This window comes from Moschus berezovskii, chromosome 13, assembly GCF_049115385.1.
Source record: "Moschus berezovskii isolate FMDL1 chromosome 13, NW_MosBer_1.0, whole genome shotgun sequence".
Classification (NCBI taxonomy): domain Eukaryota; kingdom Metazoa; phylum Chordata; class Mammalia; order Artiodactyla; family Moschidae; genus Moschus; species Moschus berezovskii.
In genome coordinates, this window is record NC_142472.1 from 15,432,790 (window position 1) to 15,440,944 (window position 8,155).

An 8,155-nucleotide genomic window follows, 5' to 3' on the forward strand; every position below is an offset into this window, starting at 1 on the left:
AATTGGCAAGCAGGACTAAATATTCTTATAGTTTTGAAACACACTGAGAAAGTGATCACGTAATCCATCAAGGCCTCAACCTTGGTTCCTTGTTGGTTAAACTCTATTCTTCAAAATTCAATGAAAGAAGGTACTGAGAGCAAGAGAGGAGGGCCCTGGTGGCGCAGTGCTTAAGAATCCGCCTGCCAACGCAGGGGACACTGGTTCAGTCCCCGGTCCAGGAAGATCCCACATGCCCCACAGCAACTAAGCCCGCCCTACAGCTACTGAGCCCCCGTGCTGCAAATACTGACGCCCTTGAGCCTAGAGCCGTGCTCCAAAACAAGAAAAGCCACAGCAGTGAGAAGCCCTCACACCACAATTAGGGAGTAGCCGCTGCTCGCAGCAACTAGAGAAAACTCGTAAGCAGCAGTGAAGACCCAGTGAAGCTGAAAATAAATAATTTTTTTAAAGAAAGAAGGAAAGCAGCAGAAATGCCATAATAGAATGTTACTAAAAAAGTTGAGAGAGATGAGGCTAACGAACACTCATCTAGAAAGGATAGTTATAACATACATGGGATCTGAGAGCTGTGCCCCAAGTCCCCATCTGTTCAGGATGCTAAGTACTGCAGAGTGGGGACTTATAAAAAACAGGAATGTATTTCTCACAGTTCTAACAGCTGGAAGTCTGAGATCAGGGTGCCAGAATTGTCGTGTTCTGGTGAGGACCCTTTTCTGGGTGGCAGAGGGCCAACCCCCGCTGTGTCCCCATGTGATAGAAAAAGAGAGGGAGAGAGCTCTCTGGTGTCCCTTTTATAAAGAAAGTAAGAGTGAAAGGAATTGAGGTCACTCAGTCGTGTCCGACCCTCTGCGACCCCACGGACTGCAGCCAACCAGGCTCCTCCATCCATGGGCCTTTTCAGGAAAGAATGCTGGGGTGGGTTGCCATTTCCTTCTCCAGGGGATCTTCTCAACCCAGGGATCGAACTCGGGTCTCCTGCATTGCAGGCAGGTGCTTTACCGACTGAGCCACCAGGGAAGCCCTTATAAAGAAACTAATAACCTCCCAAAGGCCCCGTCTCCTAACACCATCACATATGAGGTTAGGATTTTAACATACGAATATGGGGGAGACATTCAGTCAACTGAACCCCCTCATTTCCTCCTGTTCCCACTAAACCCTAAGCTGCATGAGGGCAAGGCCTTTGTTTGCTGTGCTTTCTGTTGTCTCCAGTGCTAAACAATGAATAGCACGTGGAGGGACTCCACTGGTGTCTGTAGACTCAATGAAAGTCAGCCTCTGCAGACCCCCACAACGACATGTCCTGAGGACACTCAGGAAGAGAAAGCCCAGGACACTGGCCCCAGATAGCTGACGTGTATGTCAAAGGAATGACTTCAGGGAGCCCAAACTCCTGTATCTTCCCCATACGCTGAAAAGCACTAAATTCCTTGACTTGAGATGTCCAGTTTTCTTTAATGAGCAATAATCTTTTGATGTTCAGACAACCTGGTCTTTGGTGCAAAAACTCCTCTCTCCTGGCTCCTCCCTTACCTCTTTCGAGCACTCTCTGAGTTATCTGAGAAGCTGTATACTGGGCTTAAGTCCTTAGGTTTTAGCCGCACTGCATGGCCTGCTGGATCTTAGTTCCCTGACCGGGGACCAAACCCTGGCACCCTGGGAAGTGAAAGCATGCAGTCCTAACTACTTGACCACCAGGGAACTCCCATGTCCTCAGTTTTGCCCACCAAATAAAATATAATTCTCAGATTTTAGGTTGTATATTGTTTCTTTTTAAGTCGACAGGGTCAAGCTTTCCGAGAGGCACTGGGACCCTGACATCATCCCCAGACCCTCTCCCATCCTTCCCTCCTCACACGCACGCACCACCCACTCTGCTTTCATCTCCTCTGAACCGCTAAGATGAGGCCAGAGTATAGAAAACAGCACTTCCCTTCCCACCTGGCCATCAACCCCGTAAACGGGTGGGGAGACAGGGCGAGGAGCCTGAGCAGCGGCGTGGTCTCAGCATCAGCCTCCTTTAAATCGTTGGAGAGGAGGACCAGGCCTTGGTCCCACGTGGCACCAACACTGAAACCTGTCCTGCCTTGGCCATCCTGGCTGTGGTGTCTCTGTGGGAAACACCTGCCCATAAAGCGTCACCGTCTTGGGGCCCTTGGGACAGGTGTGTCTGCAGTTGACAGAGGGAGGGAAGGAGAAGCAGCCAGGTGGACGCAGAGGCCAGCAGTGGTGGAACATGACCTTGGGTGGCAAGGCGGGCACTGGATTTCTTGGTGGGAGGAGCTTGTGCGCAGTGACGTCACTGGGAGACGTATGCCTAGGGGTCTTTTCTGGAAGCCTTGTTGCATAGAAAGCATAGTTTTTCCTCTGCTTTGTATTTATTTAGAGGAAAGACTGATGGAGTCTGAGGTGGAGCAGTGGTGGTGGTGGTGGACTTACACCCTACTGAGTAGAATCTGAGTTCTCCCCTGAGACAAGAGCAAGTAGGAGTTGAGATCGTTACAAGCAATGCCAACGAGCTTGGAGATATTTAGGGCAGGGGTCCCTGGAAAAGTCTAGAGTTTCTGTCTGGATTCCATCTGAATGGGGGCAGAAATGTAAAAATTTAGCATTTGTTCCCATAGACTGTTTTAATGTCGAGCATAACTTTTACACACAGAAAAAAATCAAAAGTATGAGATATAAGGCAGGTTGAAATGTTAAAGCAGCACATGCCAATTAAGGGAAGAATCAAGATTTGTAAGTAGGAAGAGAAGACCTCCAAATAAGTTAATAATCAAAGATAATTGCAAATATTTAAGAAGCTAAGGAAGCACAGTTGAGTTGTGGGGTGTGTATAGTCAGAGAACAGGGTGATGAAGAGGAAATCCTGGCAGGAAAAGAATTCAGGAAGGAAATAACTTATTGTTGGAAAATGATTTCCTCTCCTTATCTCAACCATTTGAGTTAAAGTAAGACCCGTGAAAAAACCACTATTTCCAGAGAAGTTGTCTTTAGACGTGTTTTATAACACAGATAACCCGAGTGGTAGCAGGCTATCTCGAGGAGGTGACGGCTAGTAATTTGGTCTGCTTGCCGTGAACGGCGTTTATGTTTACCCTGTACTTTTTACCCAGTTGCTTGTAACCTGCAGAAAGTAGCCCTCACAGAAAGGGCCTGCAGTCCAACACCTCTTCAGAATCCAGCAGATGAGGAGCTGGGAAGCTCTTTTTTCTGCTGACAGTGGTCACACATGGCTGGATGATTCGTAAGACCAAGAGCCACATCCATATCTAGGAGTGACTAATTACCAAGAGAAGGATGCAGCCCACGACCACTCAGAGGATAGAAAGTTCTCAGAGAGGGACTCTGTCCAAATAATCAGAGCCATTTTAAAAAAATCACATCCTGATTCATGTTGAGGTTTGACAGAAAACAGCAAAATTCTGGAAAGCAATTATCCTTCAATAAAAAATAAATTAATTTTTAAAAATCACATTCTGATTTCTCAGCTGCCCCTTTCAAATATAAACTGTTCCCTGTGGCCCAAAGGAGACACTGTGAACGGTGCCTGAGACTTTTCATAATGTTAGCACGTGGATGAAAGGGCCAGATGTGATCTTAGAATGAAGGCAATGACCAGGGAGTAGGGCAGGGGTCAAGGAAACGCCCCAAATTTCAAAAGGTTACATTTCAGAAATGCCCACTGGTAAACTTGCTAGCAAAACCCAGATAAATTCTAGAATAGACAAAGAGATGGTTTTAAAGCTCTGAGTAAAGCCAGAAGCTCCCAGTAGGAGCCAGTGTGATTCCCTAAGAGCAAGAAACACCGTATTAGACACTTTCTCTTCTGATGAGTTTACTGGGATGCTTTGAAACTTCTATCATGCTGTGCTGTTGGACAAGGAGGAGAAACGTGTGCCTGATCACCATCCACACAGACTCTATAATAGCACCAAGGGTGGTAGATCAGGCCCTGTGGTCCCTTCCTTGCTCCCATCCATTCATCTCAACAAAAACCTCCCAAATTCAACATACACCCTATAGAGCATGGACTTAATGGATTTTTATCTTCTAGGCAAGAGACAGAAATTGTCCAACCCATGTCCTCACAGGGCTTATAACCTAGTGGTGGACAATCAGTACACAAGTAACCACAATCCAAGCCAGAAAAACACAGTCACAAAAAGGAAAGTACAGAGTTGTGTGGGCATCAGTGGAGACAAAGTGCCGTCTGGTTAGAAGATTAAGAAGACTTTGCCTGGGAGGTGGCGTTTAAGGAGCGAGATGGGGATGAGGAAGAGCGATATTTGCCCCACATGGTGTGAGCGTGGACACAGACTTGGGAAGGAAAGATTAAGCACAAAGTCGGTGGAAGCAGGGGGACGAGAAAGGCAAGTCAGGACAGTTGGAACGCATACCTCTTGCTAAGAGCCAGCCTTGGCGAGTCCTTCCACTGAGTGTTCGGATCTGTGAGTCACACAGTCTGGCATGAATCTTGCCATGACGGCCACCTTCACATGAAACTGAGCAAGTTATGAAATTTCTCAAAGTTTTAGTTACCTCACCCGAAAGACAGGCATGGCTTTGTGCCCAATGCTGCTGCTGGTGCTGCTAAGTCGCTTCAGTCGTGTCCAGCTCTGTGCGACCCCATAGACGGCAGCCCACCAGGCTCCACCATCCCTGGGATTCTCCTGGCAAGAACACTGGAGTGCGTTGCCATTTCCTTCTCCAATGCATGAAAGTGAAAATGAAAGGGAAGTTGCTCAGTCGTGTCCAACTCTTAGCGACCCCATGGACTGCAGCCCACCATGCTCCTCCATCCATGGGATTTTCCAGGCAAGAGGACTGGAGTGGATCGCCAGTGCCTTCTCTGAGCAACCAGTGCAGATGAACTTATTTCAAGACCTCTCATCCTCCTAGTTATTCCCCTCTTGAGTCATTGAATGTGGTTTATCTACATGTCTTTTAAAACCAAGACTAGCCCTGTGAAATTTCACTATGGGATATGCGGGGTGGTGGGTAACACCCTCCCAATTCAGATGCCCTTATCCTATTAATGGTACTTCAAATGGCATTAACCTTGATGACTGCCAGCTTTTCCTGTTGGTTTTTACTAAACATCTAAGAAGCAGCATTTTTTTTTTAATTCAGTCAAATTTTCTCTATCCTCCTGTCCAATGGATTTTTTCCCCAAAGAGATTAACTTTATTTTTCTTTGTAATATTTGACTCTCCTCATGAAAGTTTTTTTTTTTTCAAACTTTTTACTTTGTGTTGGGGTGTCTATAGCTGCACTTCCCAGGTGGTGCTAGTGGTAAGGAGCCTGCCTGCCAGTTCAGGAGACATAAAGAGATGAGGGTTCGATCCCTGGGTCGGGAAGATCCCCTAGATGAGGGGATGGCAGCCCACTCCAGTATTCTTGCTTGGAGAATCCCATGGACTGAGGAGCCTAGTGGGCTAGAGTCCATGGGGTCGCAAAGAGTCGGACACGACTGAAGTGACTTAGCACGCACACATGCACACATATATAGCTAATTAACAACGGGTGACTGCTTCGGGTGCACAGCGAAGGGATACATGTATCCATTTCCCCCAAACACTCCCCCCACCCAGGCTAGTGTCCAAAGGATTTTTAAAGCCAGCCATTAAGTTGAGGATCTGATAGGTTGAGATCTTGGCGTGTATTGGACAACACTGTCCTGGGAGAAGGAATGGAGCTTAGGTTGGGACCTGCTCTGCAGCCAGCTTCCTCTTCCGTTGCCCACAAGTCTCTGGGCAGGAACCTCAGAGCATCCATGGCCCCTTCATCCCTCATGAGTCACCAAGTTACTTGGTCTCATCTAAGCACCCTCTTTGGCATTCCCCACTGCTGCTCCCTTGATGCAGGTTCTCGAATGAAATACTGCAGGATCTTTCTGAGGTGCAAGTCCCATTAGAAATTCTCTGCTCAGAATGTTTCAGTGGCTTTCCAGCTCCTCTAAGACAAAGTCTAAATCCCCTACTGGAGCTTAAAGGTCTCTTCACAAGTTCCCCTCTCTCTGCACCTGCGCCCCGTCTGAACCTCCTCTTGCACGTCCACGTGTCAGCCTTTCCAATGTGCTTGATGGTCCCTGATGCACTTGGCTCCTCCTGCCTTGACGTCTTTGCTTGTAGGTGCTTCAGGCCCTGCTCTGAATTCTCTGTACAAATCAACTCACTTCCTCCTCACCACCACCCTCTAAAGTAGATAAAATTACTTCCATTTTATAGACGGGGGAGCTCATATGTTAAGCATTTTGCCTGGAGTCACGCAGCTAATAAATTGTAGAGCTGGATAAGTCCCCTGACCTGAAATGCCCTTCCTTCCTTTCTCTGAGCCAACTTGTACCCATCTTTCAAGTCAATTCAAGCGCCGGCTTTGCTGGGAAGTGTGCCTATGCCCTGAGCTTAACCCCAGGCAGCACTTACCATCCTGGGTTGGTCCCTTGCTACATGAGCATCTCCTCTAAGCTGTATGTCCACAGAGGACAGGCCAGCGTCCTGTCCTCACTCCCCCATATTCTCCGCCAGGAATGTAATGAGTGGAAAGAAACTCATTAATGAATAAGTGAATTAACTACTCCTTTTGCAGTTGTAATATGATACCGTAGTCATTTGCCAAATTGTAAAATTTTGCTCATCCATTTTTTCCATAATGCGTACAGAAATTTGGCCAAAGCTTACTTGCAGACCAGTTGTCTCCTGAAAATCAGCTCAACTATCTCAAGTTTATTCAAGACCATTACTGCTTTGTGAAGTGTTCTGGAATCATCTCAAAATGCACAGCTACAGGAAATGAAAGCTACCAATCCCAGCACGTTCTTCGCCCAGATGCCCTTTGAGTTCACCCACTTGAGGATATGAGTTAGTCTGTGGGTGAGTCAGGGAATCAGAGCAGAGGAAACTCAGGAGTGCCAGCTGGCCCCATGTGGGGTCAGATGGGCAATGAGCAAGAGAGGAGCAGTGGACCTAGTGAGAAACACACTTGAAACTTTTCCACACAAAACACTCACCACGAGAAAGCAAATACAGACAATCAGATAACCATGTTGTGGTTGTTCGGTCAATAAGTCGTGCTTGATTCTTTGCAACCTCATGGACTGCAGGATGCCAGGCTTCCCTGTCCTTCACTATCTCCTGGAGCTTGCTCAAACTCATGTCCATTAGGTCGGTGATGCCATCCAACCATTTCATCCTCTGTCATCCCCTTCTCCTTCTGCCCTTAATCTTTCTCAGCATCAGGGTCTTTTCCAACGAGTCAGCTCTTCGCATCAGTATTAGCATGAGAAGCCATAAAGAGAATCTGGAATAGTGAAGCGCTTGCCTCCCTGACCTGCCTACATAAATATCACCAAAGGGTCTCGTATTCATACTGTAGTCTTTGTATTTTCTTTTTTTTTTTTGTAATTAATTAATTTTTTATTGGAGGCAAATTATTTTGCAATATTATATAGGTTGGTTTTGCCATACATTGATATGAATTTGCCCCGGGTTTACATAAGTTCCCCCTCCTGAACCCCCCTCCCACCTCCCTCCTCCCTTTATCCTCCCTCTGGGTCATCCCCGCATGCCAGCCCCAAGCATCCTATAACATGCATTGACCCTGAACTAGTGATTCATTTCACATATGACAACATACGTGTTTCAATGCCATTCTCCCAAATCATCCCACCCTCACCCTCTCCCACAGAGTCCCAAAGACTGATCTATACATCTGTGTCTCTTTTGCTGTCTCGTATACAGGGTTATCATTTGCATCTTTCTAAATTCCATATATATGTGTTAGTATACTGTATTGGTGTTTTTCTTTCTGGCTTACTTCACTCTGTATAATAGGCTCCAGTTTCATCCACCTCATTAGAACTGATTCAAATGTATTCTTTTTAATGGCTGAATAATACTCCATTGTGTATATGTACCACAGCTTTCTTATCCATTCATCTGCAGATGGACATCTAGGTTGCTTCCATGTCCTGGCTATTATAAACAGTGCTGTAGTGAACATTGGAGTACATGTGTCTCTTTCAATTCTGGTTTCCTCGGTGTGTATGCCCAGGAGTGCGACTGCTGGATCATATGGCAGTTCTATTTCCAGTTTTTTGAGGAATCTCCACACTGTTCTCCATAGTGGCTGTACTAGTTTGCATTCCCAC